The sequence below is a fragment of the Cryptotermes secundus genome, unplaced genomic scaffold, assembly GCF_002891405.2.
Source record: "Cryptotermes secundus unplaced genomic scaffold, Csec_1.0 scaffold194, whole genome shotgun sequence".
Taxonomy (NCBI): Eukaryota; Metazoa; Arthropoda; class Insecta; order Blattodea; family Kalotermitidae; genus Cryptotermes; species Cryptotermes secundus.
In genome coordinates, this window is record NW_019738957.1 from 595236 (window position 1) to 613183 (window position 17948).

Sequence of the window (17948 nt, forward strand, 5' to 3'; positions counted from 1 at the left end):
TCACAGTTTGTTAATGGTTCCCGAGTCTGTGTAGTTCAGGCATGTTAAACTCAGCTTGTACAGAGGGCCACCTAAGCCCTATAAATAATAGTCGAGGGCCGCACTTCAAAATAGAAATATACATTAGATTTTGATACAAGGAAATTTAATTCTATTTATTATTTAGGAATAATTTCAATATAATTACCTAAAGTGGAACACTTATATTTTGTCCACAAATCAAACATGTAATTTTACCTTCTATTTCACAACAGAAATAAGCGATTTCTCATTTTCCTTGAAAAACACGGCGCTCACTTTCAATGGTTTTTTTTTTTTGCTACTTGAATTTTTTGAAAGCGACACTGCCCTTTAAAAGTTACTGTACATATACAAGAAAACTCGTAGTTGATAATTTAATGTTTAATTATAACCTTTATACGTTCATCACAATGTAACATCAGCACCTGTCGCTATGTGAAAATGAACTGAATGACAATGTACAAGAGACTACCGGACTAGTAGGAAGGTGTATCTTGTCTCAATGGTCATAAAAGTTAAAGTTTGCTAGCAGCCCATTAGACAATGGCTGGGGTTTGCAAGCTAGTTTTGAAGGTAGAAATCCCTGGCACTTGTCTGTGAAGTTGCCACCCCCCTTGCATTCTTACTATGCCTCCAAAAGGGGTTCTGAGAAATACTTGGGGTGGTGAGGCTGTGCGGATTTTAGTGCATTAACCTTCTGAAATACAGTAGTTTGTCCTTCACGAACTTTACAAACCGTTAGTTGGACAAACCCTTCTGCAATTCTCAGAATCACTTTTCCTGCAGCCTGCTAATTTATGTCTGCGTGAGACTTTTTGTCTTCTGGTCTGTTGGAAAATTGTCTTTACAAAAAATATTTCTACTAAAATTTTAATATTGATTTTAATATCAATTAGCTCTAAAAGTTGAGGGGCCGCATGTTTGACATAGCTGGTGTAGTTGGTCAGCAGACTTTGATGAGCTACAAGTGACAATCGGAGAAAAATAATTACTCACATTTAACAGCAAACACACCGAGAAGTGATGCAGAGATTTCCAACTCATGCGCACCAGTGCATTCAGTAGGGTGTATTTTACAAAAAAAGTCAGACTATATAAATATTAAAATTAAATGCTTTATTTTTATTTTTTTTTTTTTTTTTAAAAAATGGCATTCTATTTTTAAAATTCGTCTATTTCTGCCGCACACTGTAATATCCTGGAACTCAAGAGAACTCAAGAAAAATTACGAAACAGAACTGATTTGCCTTCGATGGTAAGTCACTGGAATCCGAATACTTTACGGATACAAGACCAGGAAATAGACTGCACCTCCTTAGAACGTTCTAAGGATCGCAGGATTAGGCCTTGCAGATTATTAGCCCATATTAAAACTCTGCATTTCCATCCTCCCCTTCGCGTCTACATGTCTCGGTTCTAATCCTTCTTGCTCTAATCACAAACAATAGGCCATATTATGTACAGAGTACAATTAATTACGCCCTTTGTTATGTAATTGCAGCCATCCCGTTTCCCTTTCTCAAGGTGCAAATGCAGGTGAGAAATCAAATTCCCAAGTAAACTACGAACAGACGTAAGTCATTAATCGTCCCATTCTACTAACGCATGAAACTGCGATTTAATAAACCCCGTTCTTACATATCGTATCAAAATATACATAAAAACAAGGCAACAGGAACCAAAATCAAATTTAAGAAAACAAAAACAGAAGTAAACACTTTAACTTTGNGGGGGTGGGGGGGGGGGGGGGGGTCAGACTACTTTAACGCTTTTTAATGCAATCCAAATGTCATTATAACTTCAAATTCTTTAAGTTTCGAGGACACACACTAATACTACTTAAATTTAAAAGATCAGAAACCAATAAATCATGTCATAATATAAACTGAAAACAAACGTAACCACTAAACTATGACTCATAAATATTATTATTTGCTTATATTTTTGTTTTGTTAAGCTTGTTTTCTTGTTAGTTTATATGTTCCTGCTGTCTTTGCTTTTGGTGTTTGTATCCATTTATGTTTTCTTATATATATAAAGTACTGTGATGGCAAAAACAGAAAATCTCGAGCTTCTAGGGGAGCTACACGTTTTGCCACCCCCCTGCCAATACAAAAAAAAAGTATTTGTTACGCCGTGTGTATGTCTATGCGTAGGAATGGACGTGACCCTCGTAACCACTTGAACGGTTGGACGGGTTGGACTTATTCATACTGTGTGCTTAAGGGATTACGCATCACAGACCGGTGCCCGGTGAATATGACCATTCCAGCTTCCAGAATATAGGCCCTTCAAAGCGGTCACAAAACATACCACGGCGACATTCACGAAACGGCTCTACCGATTTAAATTAAATCTCTGAAATTTATGGAGAACATTTTTCTAAACAAAACCGCATAGTTAGCATCTTCAGTAAAATATCGGGTGTCCCACTAGGGACCCATGCGCGAAATATCAAATTTGTCGAAACCCGCTTTACTTGTCAAACGGATTTTATTGTTCTTCGGTATTCATTACGGTCTACCGAGCAACAACCGTTTTTGTTTCCAACGTAAGGTAGTCAAAGTCATCGTACATAAGAAAGTAGGTACAATGTCTTTCAACCGAATTTTTATTATGTGAATAAATTTCCAAAAACGAATGGCAACACTACATCAGAATAAGAAAACAAACATGACAAAGCAAAATCATAAGCAAACAAACTTTTACCATGAAGCAGGAATGAGTAGAAGAGCTAGTTCGTGTCATGGCAAATATTTGCTAATTAATAAGAAAACTGCAAGGCTAACAAAACCAAATGCTTGGCTGGAGACCAATGTGAACGAGGTACAAAGACGAACGCTGTACGGCTGCATTCAATGTCTAGTCTGATTCCAGTGGTACTTGTTTGGATCGATACAGCGGGGACGACGCGACTCGACGCCACCACGGGAAAGCTAAAACGACGTAGACAACGTTAGCGCATGGCTATAATCCTCTCTTCAAACACTCCTCCCACAAGTAACATGGCCAAACAAGAAGTTATTGGGGTGGTCCCAAACATTAACAATAGGCCAAACTGAAGGACTTGTTTCCAAAAACAATGTTACAAGTTCTACTAAGATTCGTCTGCTTCTTGTGTGTTTGCGCTGCCCAAGGACGTTCAGTCAATTCCTATGTTATTCTATGACATTCTTTCACGACAAAGGTTTGTAGTATCGAACATGATGTACAGATGAATCGTGAGTAGAAAAGACTGTGAACGAAGGACAGCGGTATATTTAGAGGCACTGGATGTAATCTGTGGTCTAGTGGTCAGAGTTCCTGACTACAGATTCAGAGGTTCCGGGTTCGATTCCCGGAACTACATAATTTCTGAGAAGTAGTGGGTCTGGAACGGGGTCCACTCAGCCTCGTGAGGAGAACTGAGGAGATATTTCAAGGAAATAGCGGCTCCGGTCTAGAAAACTGAAATTAACGGCCGTGGGGATCCGTTGCGCTGACCACGCGACGCCCTCTCTATCCGCTAAAGTTGGCACTAACTTCGCCGACAAGCGGCGGTCCCTCGGTCGGTATAGTTCGCTTGCGGACTACAGGCTACGGAGTTTGGATGTAAATACCTATAAAGTGTAAAATCAGTGAAGATGATCGACAGTCCAGTCAATATTCGAATACGTTACCTCCCAAATGAAGTCTACAGTGTTATCTCCACAGCAGTCCCCTCAGTCCCAGAGTGAACCTGATTTCACACGACGAAAATCAACATACATGTATATTCACGAAGTATTCAGGAGATTAAAATCAGATAATGTTTGCTACAGCCCTTGTACAAAAAAAGATCGTCTGTGACGAATGTTATAGACACGATAATGACATCCAAGGAACAACGGCTAATGATAAACTAACAAGAGTGTAGAGGTGTACTACAACGCAGTACACATCTTCCAAACTCATTATATGACATATCACTGGCCATGACGTCCACTTACTGCAAATGCAGATCTACAGCTACACGGCGAATCACACAGTAGACACCCTATGACACAGAAAATCTTTAACCTCGGATTCTGTGAAGTATTCACTGTACCGAATAATTTTCCGCACATAACTTCTACAGTTCTTCCACTTCAGTGTAAGCTATACGACATTTTCTGAATTTTTATGCCATTCGGAACTCTTTCTAAAGCCAACAGCCCGAGTTTCACCTTGTATATTATAAAGTGCTTCAGGAGACTTGAAGGTATGTAATATTAAGAGGAAAGCGGTAAGACAGTGTGCACTGTCACGTCGGGGCTGTATAATTTATCAAATCTACCCATAAGACATGTAGAAGCATCGCTCATCACACTGGAGTTCCACTTTTCAAAAATGAGTGCGTTAGACACCTTGAGTCTTGACGACTTCCTCATGCCGCAGCCGACCTGATAACATCATGAATGGTACGGCATGGTCGACGCATTTAGGAAGGAGGGGTGATGATGAATTCAGATAATTAATCCAGGGTTTAGGCTCTAGTGATAAAATCGGTTAAATTCAAGTAATCCCTCCCAAATATTCGATGGCTACTGCTGATATGTAAGGCTGTTATCGACCGCACTCCAACTCCCTTTAGTTTTGTGGTTACAGCAGAAGCGTGGAACTCGACTACGCTGACCAAATGCCACGGCCGTCAAACTGAGTCCAAAAGTTTTACTGGTTGGTAATCAATAAAGAGCACAACACTCGTGCTTAATGTTGTTAAAGATATACTATCTTGTAATCTAACGCAAATTCCATGCGGTGTTACAGTCTAAGTTACAGTTATCTTCTGTTCTTAAATCATATTCACTCTTCAGGACACTCATGGATTAATGGGTGACCCAAGAAACTTTCAGATCTTGAGCCATGCTGTCCGCCACGTTAGCTCTGTTAACAGCACTTTATTTTTAGAAACAAAACCAAAGGCCTAACCTTGTTTATCTGTTCCTCGAGGGAAATTATATGGTTAAACTACGAATCTTGTTTTTATAAATAAATTTCTAAGGTTGTCAGTGTTGAACGTGGGGGGGAGGGACAACATGGCCGCAAATTTTAAACTTATTTGGATCACCGGCGATTACATATGTACCTTATCTACAGATTTTTAAGTTTAGAAATACTCGTACGTAAGTGTTAAAGTTATATATATAATGTGTTTATTTGAGGTCTGTTCTGGTCCGGAGTAAAATTTCAAGTTAACAGTTTGGAATGCGGAACTTGTGAATTTCACATCAGTTCTAAACGTAAAATAGGAATTCCAAATGCTTTCTAATTGGTTTGTAACCATCATAGCGTCAGTACTCAAACTATCAAAGTTTGATGATGTAATCAATTACAAATTACTCACCAGCGACTGGCCACTTCAAACAGGGTGGGTAAGTCACTACTTTAACTTAAAATTTTGATTGGCTAGTCGAATTAAGTGACGTCAGAAACTTTTAACTGAAGTGTGGCGTCTGGAAAATATTCCTTTCTGACGCTTCGACATTTCGAGTATGCCTCCTGAAGGACTAATATCTTACAGAAAATGATTTGCTGTCGCTGTGAGCTTCGAGATTTCGTTCACACAAAACATCACAGTACATTCATTATATAAAAATAACGAGATAATAAATACTACTTAAATTCTTCATGTATGCCCAAAGTACTTAAATCAATCCAATCAATTAGTCTGATAAATTTATGGGTTTCTACAGACAGCTACAGTGCAGGGAAGGAGAATAGACGGGACCGCAATCCTAATACACGACTCATTCAAGCTACTTACACTATTACCTGTTATGTCACTGACTTGCCTATCTCAAAATGCAGTCATTCTAGAAAAAAAAGGGGTTCCTTTGATGGTCAAGAAATTCCCTGCTTTTATGAAACCGAAGGTATCATCATCATGTTCACAAAAGCACTACATTACACCCTGTATTGAATTTGAAGGCTCCAGTCTACAGTTTCAAATCTTATTTCTTTTAGGTCCATTTAAATACTGTTTCATCATTATTGTTTAGGTCTCCCAAGTGGGCTCTTCCTTTTTTTTTTCTGTGGCGCTACAGCCCCAATTTTGGCCTAGGCCTACCTCCATGAAACTCTCCGTTTCACTTCGGTTTACTAGATCTTATACATACGGTAGGACTCCTTGGGCGAGTGATCAGCTCGTCGCAAGGCCTCTACCTGTACACAAACACAGAAAAACGCACACAAACATCCATGCCCTGAGTGCGATTCGAACCCACGATCTTGTCAAATATGCAATAAACTGGGATTGGAGGGCCCACTGTTCCAAAATGAGATACGCGTGCATTCCATGCAGAGGATTCATAAGATAGTGAATATAATAAACTGGAATGCCGCCCAGTCACTTCCAAGTTTGAAAACAGACACATAAAACAGTGTAACAAGGAAACTACATGAATGTCAATAAATACATTTATAAAAAATAAGCGAAGAAGAAAGTAGCTTAGGTTCACTGTCTTCTGGCACGTGTCACGCAGCTGCCAACAAATACGAAAACTGGCGAACTTAAAATTATTTAGAAACGACAGAATACAAATGGCACATGTGACGAAATTAACACTTAAATACTCAAACCGGTATATGCTGTAAGAACCGGGGCGGTGATTCGTGGCTGGATAAGGGAATCTTACTTTCGTAATAGCGTCCACGTATTGTGAATGCGTGAATCATCCACTCTCACAACATACGTCCTCAAGGCGTGATGCTAATCTGCTTTGTTGTTACGGCTTTAAGTAAAAAAGTAAAGCTATCCCTGTAACAGGCCGTGAAGGCCCATAGGGTTGTGAGAAGTTAAGGATCCCACATTACCTTGACAATCGGCTGAAAGATGGCGGTAAGGCTGTCAGCCTTATGCGCCGGCCGCGCTTCACTCCCCAGAAAAATTATTTAATTAATTCCTGGTACTCATTTCTGTTAGAGGCTGAGTAAACCCCCAGTGCGGCCGGAAGGACTTGAACCCGCGACCTTCCGGCTTGTAGCATAGTACCTTAACCACTACGCTACCGCGTACCCCACGTTGTTACGGCTTTAGGTATCTTAATCCTCGAAAACCATGTATCAACTGCAAACGTTAGGCCTATACAACGTTGAATAGTGAGAAGTGTTCGACAGGCCTACATTTAAATAATAAGCAGAAAGGGGTGTGAAAGTAAAGGCGGTCTGTTTCATTACACCACTTCGATATTTGCCCGAACGGAGCGAGGAAAAGAACGAAACACTGATATACAGCATGATCCAAAAATCTCGATCCATTTTAGAGAAGAGTTTAGCAGAAGCTAATGAATGTTAGATACGTTATGGGTGTCACTGTTGTGTAACATATTCAGTACAGCTCAATTTGTCCCCTTACGTTTCAGGACATTGTTCCCAACGTTCCACAGTAGATATGAAAACATCACGAAGCATGCTGAGTGTCAGTGCTTGTGCTGCTTCGTAAATGCGTTGTCGTAGGTCATGAAGATCAGGAACCTTTGTTTTGTACCCCTTTGACTTAATGAAGCCCTAGGCAAAGAAGCCTAATGCTGTCAAGTCGGGGGAGCGTGGCGCCCAATGTTTCGGTGTAGCACATTTTGACATAGAACCCATACTATCATCGCTAGATACATGACACACGTGTTACAACAGATCTTTCAGATACGTAATTCCTGTTATAATAATATTTCCGAGGCCTGCATAACAACACAAAAGTCGACAGAAATCTCTGTAATAACTATGGAACAACTAAGGCGAGGTATGCGAAATGTACGGAGCTATGTCAGCCTACAAAATTTTCACAGACCGTTTATTTACACCGTAACAATTACATACAATGTGGTTGTGCGAAATATTGAGGTTGTAAGTCTATCGAGCATACTTAACGTAGTCTCGTCCAGTATTTGTGGAAATTACACACAAAAATACATCAACAATTCGTATTAGTCTCACCATATGAACTTGATCATCTAACAACGGTATGTGTCTTCTCAAAACTAACAGGTGTACGTGTATTTAAATGTTGATCTCTGAGGTCTTAACGGGCCTAACGACGATCTCAAGCCATGTCTAAGGGATTCTAATGTCAATCTGAATACAATTTAGAAAATCCCTAGGCTCGAATAGGATGTAGCACCAAGAAAACATAGTTATGAAATAGTTTGTGCATTTAATGCCGTTGGTAACGTCAAAGGTTTTACTGAGGAAATAAAACGCTGAAAATGATGCACGTTACTAAAATACTTATTGCATCAATCAAACGCAGTTATCATTAAGAGAATGACGGTAACGTACAAAAGCATGATATGGTTGCAATTACACCCGTACATTTCCTTAATTTCTTTCTCTTTTGTCCAGTGCAGCAAAAGTGCGATAGCGCTATATTTAAGTGTAGTTACAATCTGTTAGTGCTCCATAAATCCAATTACCAATTCAAATCCCGTCTATAGTCACTCATGCAAGTGACAATATTATCTTCCTACCTGTGTCTAGATATTTTCAGTGGTCTCTTTTCTCGTGGCTATCCCATCAAAATTCTGTATGCATTCCTGTTCTCTCCCATGTGTGCTACATGCATTCCCAATCTCATCCTCGTTTACTCAATCACTGTTGCGCAGAACAAAAGTAATGAAGCTCCTAATTATGCAGTTTCCTTGAGCTTCCTTCTATATCATTCTTCTCAGGTTTAAAGTATTCCTTAAAACTCTGTTCTCAAATACCTTCAGTGTATGCTCTTCTCTATATGTCAGAGACGTTGTGCAGAACCCATACAAAACTACAGGCAAAATCGTAGTTCTGCATCTCGTAATTTTTATGTTTTTTGAAAGCAGACGAGAAGACAAATGTTTCTTAATCGAGTATTAGCAAACAATGCCCGACTTTAATCTGCCCTTAATTTCCTCAGAAATCAAATCTTTACCTGTCACTGTCGTTTCCAAATAGTTTAACTTCCCTACATTTCCGGGGGATCTATTATATATCTTTATGTCATGATTTTGATCCGAATTCTGACGACACATTAACATATAGTTTTCGCTGTTTACTTCTAGACCAGCCTCCATGCTAGAGCCTTTTAGGGCGTGTGTTTTTTCTTTATGGTACTTATGTTATCCTCCAATAAATTAACATCATCAGCACATGCCAGAAGCTGATGCGTCCCAATCAATTGCAACTTTATCTGGTTATGTGGGACCATCGTAATGGAGCATTCTAAAGCAAAGCACAGCAATGGTAATATAGCAACTTCTTGTTTCGAACCATTCTGAGTAGAAAATATGCCTGACAAATACTACCTATATGAACTTAATTATGTTTCATTTCAACAGGCTTTAATTAGCCTATTTTATTGGAAAACGAAACTCAATGAGAATAACTGAATCGTATTCTTTACAGAAATCTACAAACAGATAATGTACTGTACGTCGACATCCACAAATCTGATCCTCAGTAATTTTGTCTGGATATGGAGTTAGCCTTCAGAAACTACGGTTTGGTTTAAAAAAAAGAAAAAAAAAGTAAAGCTATTCCTGTACCAGGCTGTGAAGGCCCACAGGGTTGCGAGACGTTGAGGGTCCTACACTTTCTAAACAATCGGCTCAAATATGGCGGCAAAACTGTCAGCCTTACGCGCCGGCCGCGCTTTACTCCCCAGGAAAATCATTTAATTAATTCCTGGTACTCATTTCTGTTAGAGGCTGAGTTGACCCCAGGGCCACAGTGTGGCTGGGTGACCTCATCAGGACTTGAACCCGCGACCTTCCGGCTTGCAGCATAGCCCCTTAACTAACTACGCTACCGCGTGCCCCCGAGTCGGTTTGCTACAGTTTTATAAGAAACTGATTACCATAGATAGGTTTATCACCCTCCCTACAAATAGGAACAATAATAAGTTTTGCACTTGAGTAAATTTATTTTTTTTTCTTGGCACTAGAGCCCCAGTGGGCCTAGGCCTACCTCCATGAACTTCTCCGTTCACTTCGGTTTTTCTAGATCTTACACATACGGTAGGACTCCTTGGGCGAGTGATCAGCTCGTCGCAAGGCCTCTACCTGTAGACAAACACAGAAAAACGCACACAAACATCCATGCCCTGAGTGGGATTCGAACACACGATCCCGGCTTCCGAGCGAGCGAAGACAGTGCATGCCTTAGACCGCTCGGCTACCGTGACCGGCGAGTAAATTTCTTAGTCCCTATAAATTTAACGAGTTCATAAAGGTCAGAATGTAATTCGCATTCCACAAACGCAAGGAACTTCTTGACTTGAGTAACTACCGAATTTTCAACCAAGACAGTCTACCACGGCGTTAGTTATAAGGGTGATACAGGACTGTTACGTCATGCATTTAGGAACTAAAGTGTGGTGCTAACACCAAACCGGAACATGCAGATGCTGCATAAAATGAGAAACGTCGATGATGACGGAATATTCATTCGCCTTAGGCACTGGAGATGATTCTTAAATTTGCATTCACTTTTGCACATGGGTGCCGACAGGGGGGGGGGGGGGGTCTGGGAACTGCCCCTACCCGATTAAGAAGCAGCAAAATGCTAATACAACAATTTAAAATGTTTGTAAAAATAATTCTTGCTTCTTTGAATACTTTGCGGTGATCAGTAAATAGTGTTAACTGATTTAAAAATAAGTTTGCAAGTAAATCTCGCTGAAGAATGCCTTCTTCTGGGATTACCGACTTTCCGCAGCAACGTATCGACTCCATTTTCAGGATATAAAAAATCCGCTGCAGCCATCTGCTCACGCTGGTTCCTCGCTCGCGGATTTTCATACCATGAAGATGGAAGCGATACGTATTTTATTTTTTTTTAATTTGCTTGGTGGGGGGGTTGAGTCCAACTGGGTCCACTCGGCAAGGCGGCCACTGATTGGCCTATTGCAGCCTACCCCGGGTGATTATGATGGAGAATCTGGTGGAATAAAGATTGGCAGGGGAAACCGAAGTAGTAGGAGAAAACCCTCCCCAGCGCCACTTCGTCCACCACAAATCCCACTTGACCAGACTCGGAATCTAACCCGGGCTTCTCTCCCTGCAAAAATTCTGGTGGCACCCATGGCACCGCATAAAACAAATTCCAAACGAAATACTTTTGATGAATCCTCAAAATCCTTGGCCTCTAAAGATTATGCTATTTCCGTCTGGAATTCTGCATCTAGCAGGAATCAAACTGTTGTGCATAGAAGATACGATTGTTCGGTTTACTGTCCAAAAAAATGTAGCGTCAAGAGGCTTTGTAGCCGCAGCATCACACCCTTGGTTCTTGGTACTCCTGTTTCTATAAGCGATAGAAATGCTGTTAGCAGGTAAACGCAATTTCATAGTTCAAATAAGATTAACTAAAGGACGTTGTGTCGCGGCAATTACAAATATCACACTGGTAGTTGTTTACCGTGCCTAGACACGTTCCCACGCATTTTGTACAACTACATTATAGCAATATAAATATAATGCCATAAGTATTTTCCGTATGATAAATAACTTCCAAGAAATTCAGTTCACTGCGGGGGTATTAATTACATCCCTCTCCACTTATTTGTGGCAACGCTACGTCAGAATCACAGGCAAATATGAAGTAATAAAGGCGTGGAGCAACACCGCCATTCCCTCCAAAATTGTTCATGACTTGATGTTTAATTGGCCGGTCACGGTAGCTGAGCGGTCTAAGGCATGCACTGTCTTCGCTGGCTTGGAAACTGGGATCGTGGGTTCGAATCCCACTCAGGGCATGGATGTTTAGTTTGTGTGTGCGTTTTTCTGTGTTTGTGTACAGGTAGAGGCCTTGCGACGAGCTAATCACCCGCCCAAGGAGTCCTATCGAATGTGTAAGATCGAGAAAAACCGAAGTGAACGGAGAAGTTCATGGAGGTAGGCCTAGGCCCACTGGGGCTGTAGTGCCAAGGGGGGAAAAAAAAGATGCTTAATTCAGCACACTGAAACGTTTATTAGAATTAAAAACGGCAGGCAATAAACACGTCCCATGTCTCAACAGATTTCCAGTGCGACCAAAATGTTTTAGTAAACAGTTCCTAACGCGTTCTTTGCAGGTCACAGAGCTCAGACCTGCTTGTGGCCGGTTTATAAATGACACTTCAGCAGAACACAAAATGAGTTACATAAAAGGAACATTCATATTTCAACGGCATAATAATACTATCTGTCTATCTATTGCTCTACAGTCCGTGTAGACCTTGGACGCTTTTCCAGCTTCGTAACCTATACGCATTAAGACTCCTTGCAGGGGGATCAGCCCGTCGCAAGGCAGCTACCTACACACAGAATAAATGCACGAAGACATCCATGCATCGAGTGGGATTCGAATCCAGGATCACAGTGTCTGAGGGGGCAAAGACCTTTCATGCCTCAGACCGCGCGACAACTGTGGTCGGCCGGCATAATACATAATGTATAATTACAACAAAATATGTGGAATTCTGTATCTGGTAACTTTCAATTAAGTCAGGCGCGCCATAGCTTCAAGCGGTTAGTCGCTGGCTTCCCACCGCGGCGGCCCGGGTTCGATCCCGGGTCTGGTCAAGTGGGGTGGACAAAGTGGCGCTGGGGCGGGTTTTCTCCGATTACTTCGGTTTCCCTTGCCAATCTTCATTCCACCAAAATCTCCATCATCATAATCACCCGGGGAAGGTACAATAGGCCAATCAGTGGCCGCCGTGCCCAGTGGACCCAACTGGACTCCACCCCCCACTATGCGAATTTAATTTTTTTTTAATTTCATTTAAGTTCTTATGTAAAGTTTACTTTGTAATCGCTAAATAGGATTAAAATAAAAATGGTAGGCCAGTGTTACACCAAGATCTCGTTTAGTAAATTTAACAGAAGGATGGTTAACTGTTACAGCATGTATGAACAAATTCATTTATGACCTTATGTAAAGTTGACTTTGTAATCAGTCAATATCGCTAAAAATCAAAATGGCCGATATTATGTACATATCTCATACGGAAGTTAACAAAAATTTGATTAACACTTTATTACTTACATGAAAAAAGTTCATTTGCGACCCTGTGTGAAGCAGGCTTTGCAATACGGGAATGTTCGACAACTTTGTGTGTCTAATTAAAGAAAAAGTCCGCCCAGTGGTTTGGGTCAGTTACTACGTCATGGAAAGGCATGATCACACAAAGCGTTCTTTTTATAGCGTCGTCAAGAACGCCTAAAAACCAAGAACAATGGTGTTTGTTATCACTTTGACACAAACAAGACTTTATGCATCGCTGCCAGTCATGGAGGACGGTAGTGAGATAAAGTGTAACGGCTCCCTTCCCCTGCAACGAACCTTATCGTTACGGTGGATTTCCGGTATCGCAGTGATGGCTACGGAGAGTATTACCTTCTGGGATATGACAACGTTCCGAAGGAACGTCTTCGGAGTCGAAAGTTAAGGAAGCAAGTAACCAGAAAAACAAGGAAGAGGTAAGCGGTGCCAGACTAAAGAAGCAAACAGCCAGCAAGAAGCAAGCGGCATGTCAAGCTGGAGTTCTGCGATATAATCCAAGTAATCGGAGAAGTTCATGGAGGTAGACCTAGGCCCACTGAGGCTGTAGTGCCAAGGAAAAAAAAATCCAAGTAATATACCTAATTATTTAATCAAACGAGTCATCGAAATGAGGGACGGTTCGATGCACTAAACTGAAGGAATTTTTGGTTAGTTAGTTAGTTAGTTAGTTATTGGAGAGGGTGGGTTTCCCCATGCACTTAGACCAGTATTGGTCCATTGTGCTTCCCTCTATGATATTCTACCAGGCTCTATATCCTACCGATATTGGTGCGTACCATCAGTCCCGACCGAGCCAGCGAGTTCGGCCTCCACTAGCTTGGCGGTATCTATAATGCTTCCCCCATCTATCAGAGGTGTTAGAGACTACTTGTTGGGCGGGAAACGTCCTTGAATTTGGCTCAGTGACCTCCTTTGGAGATATGAGGTTCTTTTACGTGCCGTAAAGCTACGACATGGGACACACGGCTTAAAGTCCCTCCCGGAGGACTTGTTCCCTGAATTTTTCCGCCCTTAAAAATTCGACGACCTCCGCCGGATTTGAACCCGCGTACCACGAGTCATGAGGTGGGAACGTTACCTCTAGACTACGGAGGCCGCTTTTGGTTACTTAACCGTGCTGTTTCAAGTGCAGACGTAGTCTATAATTACAGCGTCGAATGAGGCCGAAATAAAATCATAAATGGTGAACAGGTAAAGGCTCTGTGATATCTGAATATCTTGGTAGTCGCCTGGAATGACTTAACTAACCTGGAGAGACGGTATACCGGAAAAGATTCGAGCTAAGAACCTTCCGACACAAGTATACGTTATTATAGTCACGCCAACATGCTACGTAACTATACGAGATTTGGAAGGGAGAATCCATATCCCATTTCAATGTACCATTCAGCAGTCGAATCACGAAAACGTTAGTCAGAAAAGAAGACGCCCAGCTGAGAGTCTAACCAAGTACCCCAACATTTTGGATTACAAGGGACATCATAAACGTATAAACGTGTAAGTTCCATATTATTGCATAAAAGCTCGTTACCGAAAACATTTAGTCACATATCTTATTCTGTTTCCAACATAGACTCCTCTTTCTATGCACACTGAACCTACATGGACCATAAGGTAAGGTTACCCTGGGTCCAGACACCACGCAAACATGATATATAAGGGGCATGGAGGTAAAGCTCCACAAATTAAAATCGAGCGATCAGTCCGCTTACCCTCCGGGGATGTCAGCATCCCATACTGTCTGAATGCAGTGGCGAAGAGACTCTTGTCATTACAGGGAATCGATCTCCAGTCGTCCATATCGTGGCCGGTTACTACACTGACTGACGTTCATCATGACGGCTCATCGTCCACTTATGCCTCGACAAGAAATTTATAACATTGTCCTTCAAAAGCAAGCAAACCTGCAAACAGCAAGTTGCTCGGCTTACTCATCGACTCTGAAGATGGAGGTGGTACTTTTCTCCGAAACGTTATTAAACTTCAACCAAACTACAAGGCGTCACACCCCAGTGTGACTACTCGCCACAGACCCCGTTGCGAGAACTACAAATCTAGTATACTGACGGATGTTTCTAATCTCACGTCTAATTGGCGTAAAAAAAAAAAGTAAAGCTATCCCTGTAAGAGGCAGTGAAGGCCCATAGGGTTGTGAGACGTTGAGGGTCCCACATTATCTAGACAATCGGCTCAAAGATGGCGGAAGGTTGTCAGCATTACGCGCCAGCCGCGCTTTACTCCCCAGGAAAATTATTTAATTCATTCCTGGTACTCATTTCTGTTAATAATTTTCCTGGGGAGTAAAGCGCGGCCGGCGCGTAAGGCTGACAACCTTGCCGCCATGTTTGAGCCAAATGTCTAGATAATGTGGGACCCTCAACGTCTCACAACCCTATGGGCCTTCAGGGCCTGGTACAGGGATAGCTTTACTTACTTTACTCATTTCTGTTAGAGGCTGAGTCGACCCCAAGGCCATAGTGCGGCTGGAACGATTAGGTCAATTGAGAAAGATCCAATGACCTCATCGGGACTTGAACCCGCGACCTTCCGGCTTGTAGCATAGTGCCTCAACCAACTACGCTATCGCGTACCCCATCTAATAGGTGTAGAATTCCTAACTTCTGATCTCTGTTCTGAAGGTACTTAATTATAAACACCATACTCGTACAGTTGCTTGAAGTGGGCCTGCTTAAAAGTTCTATTTCATATACTCGTAGGTTAACCGCGCCAAAACCCTACCATCAAACCACAAAACAGCCTCTGATGAAATGCAAATGTAAGATGCGCGTAAGTCTTCATATTCACGATTGAAAATCGAATTCTGAGATCACCGCTTTCGACTGCTGTTGCGAGTACGAAATTTTATCAAATTTAGGGCCGATCAAAGCTTAAATAACAAAGTTCACTGTTCTAGTCATAGGTTCAACATTTTGCCCAAGGAAGAGGATGTCAGAGGAGAATGGTGCAAAATTAATTAATAATTTGCACTTGACACGTTGAGCAGATGAGCCCATGTAGCACGCACAGGGGACACAGAAACATAAAACTCTCAAAAGATGAGATCACCTCCAACACCTAGGCGCACTTTGGACGATAATACTGCATTGGATCTTGGGGATTAAGGGAGCGAGGGACTCAAGTCATCTGGTTCAGCATAGGATCCAATGGCAAGACTTTTGTGAATACGTGAAATCTGAGGTTCTGCGATGGTGTCAAGATTAGTCTTCTGGGATGTGGCGCCACGTGGTATGACAGATGGGTACTAACGTTTCGGAGGAATATTTTGGCTCTGCCTTCAGGACAGAAGAGTAAGCCGTATGGGGAAAATGGTAAGAATATAAGGAACAGGGTTACGAGCAAACCATTAAAAACCAGTGGCCCTAATAAGACTTGTTTTGTACCAAACTGCACGGCGTCACACCTCAGCAGATATTTTTGGGAAACCAATAACGATAATTCATGTTGCATAAAAGTAACCCCTAACCACTACACTCCGCATCACGCAGTTAGCTGTAGTGGAAAATCACATAAAGTAAATACAAACTCGTAACTTCTGGGTTCCATTGTCGCATTTATTTTGTTCATCGGTTTCTCGCCATGGATACCTGGTTTCTATGAAATGTGATACGTGGTTTACTATGACAGAGCTTTCTACGAGCTACTTCAATTTCACACGATGCTCCAGGCTCATCTATTACACTCCTGAGAAGCGACAGGACTACCAAGAGGGCAGATTAATTTCCCTTAATGTTTCTGTCTTAGAGAATTCTACCGACCCAAAAATAAAGGACGTTTTCCTACAGACCTATTTGTCATTTCGGCTAGGACCTGAAATCTTGTCTCTCCCATCTGGTCTCACTACCTTCATCAGGGAACACAGACACGCCCAGTAAGACGGTAAATTCGTATTCTATTGTCCCAGAACCAAAAATGTAACGACACTATAGAAGAATTATAACACGCCTTGTTGGACATTGAAATACGGGCCTCCCAGACTCTATCTCAGCTTTCACAGGTATTAATCCAACTAACTCCATGGAGCTGAGCCCTTCTTGAAAAGTCGCCAGTCAATCATCCACTGAAGAATTTCCCAACATTTCATGGAACCCGAAGGTTCATTACCGTGTTCACTAGAGCCATCCACTGGTCATTACACTGAGCCAGAGCAAATCTAGCCCATACTTCCCCACCCTATCTAAGATTCATTTTAATATATGCTCCCACCATAAGAGGGAATTTAGTTAAGTAAAATTAACTACATTCTAGCCGCAGGGAGCTAAATAAATTAAAATTAAAATCGACTGTAGTACAAAACGCTGACAACGAACAATTTACCTCCACTGCATATTAATATTATCCTCGAAAAGTCTGTGCCTGTCTTCGAAGTGTTTCCAATAAATATCCCCATCGACATCCTCCATCCGTTTCTTACATTTCCAGTCGGACCTGCATCCTCAGTTCACGGCAAAATCCTTCATTCAACTACACTTATAACAACTGAGAAGTGAACAGAAACCGTGAGGTGCTCGGCATTACAACCGTTTCCATTAAAGCAGTGTTTAGGGTAGGAGTAGATAAACTCTTGATGCAGTGTCGGAATCTGGGAGTGACAGAGTTGTTGAAAACCCTTCAGTTTACTCCAAAGCTTCGACATATAATTATAGAATGATTTATACAAAACTACAAGGTATCATCGTTGTGTCAAGATATAAGCAGGCACCATGCTAGACGTATGTACTTGCACGAAGAGATCAAATAAGGTTACTGCAATAAATTATTATGAGTCCCAACGAGTTGTGACAAAATTTCGCAGCTTCTTTCTTTGTGATTCTCGATTATCATATTATATGAACAAGGTACACGAGACTGTGTCGCTCAGTCTACCCGTAGGTTCTATACACGAAACTAATGAACGGCTC

At 41.6% G+C, this 17948-nt stretch overlaps 1 protein-coding gene across 6 annotated transcripts in view; it reads right to left on the minus strand.

Moving 5' to 3' along the window:
* Positions 1–17948, minus strand: part of LOC111871390 (kinesin light chain) — a 223677-nt gene that overhangs the window by 158995 nt on the left and 46734 nt on the right. The window lies entirely within an intron of this gene.